This window comes from Aptenodytes forsteri, unplaced genomic scaffold (genome assembly GCF_000699145.1).
Source record: "Aptenodytes forsteri isolate BGI_AS27 unplaced genomic scaffold, ASM69914v1 Scaffold1, whole genome shotgun sequence".
Taxonomy (NCBI): domain Eukaryota; kingdom Metazoa; phylum Chordata; class Aves; order Sphenisciformes; family Spheniscidae; genus Aptenodytes; species Aptenodytes forsteri.
Window position 1 is genome coordinate 10,897,758 of NW_008795035.1, and position 463 is coordinate 10,898,220.

The window sequence follows — 463 nt, forward strand, 5'->3', positions numbered from 1 at the left end:
CAGACTACAGAAACCTCATTGTAAATTCTGTGTTAATAAACCTTTTTAAAACCAAAAAATGCATCCTACCTAGGTCTTGACCGAAAATTAAAACAGGTGAAAGATACTCCATATCTTGAAGCAGAAAGTACTAGTAAGAGTGTGTTTATAAGTATTATGTTTCACAGATATTTGAATGTGGGAAAAAGGAGAGCGATTTAAAGAGAAAACAGCTGATTCACGACAGACATCTTTACTGTTAGTCAAACTTTGAGATGTATTCAAAATATTTTTTTAACTAACCGACCTTCCGCAGGGGTTCTGTGGCAATAATTCGTTTTACCCCAGACGGAAGAAAAATCTTTAGAGGGTCTGGGTGCGATCCCCTGAAGCTGGGGTGCCGGGGTGAAGGCGGGGTGCCGGGACGGAGGGGTGCCGGGATGGATGGGGAGAGCGTCGGGGCGGGAGGGGGGGTAGGTCGCGG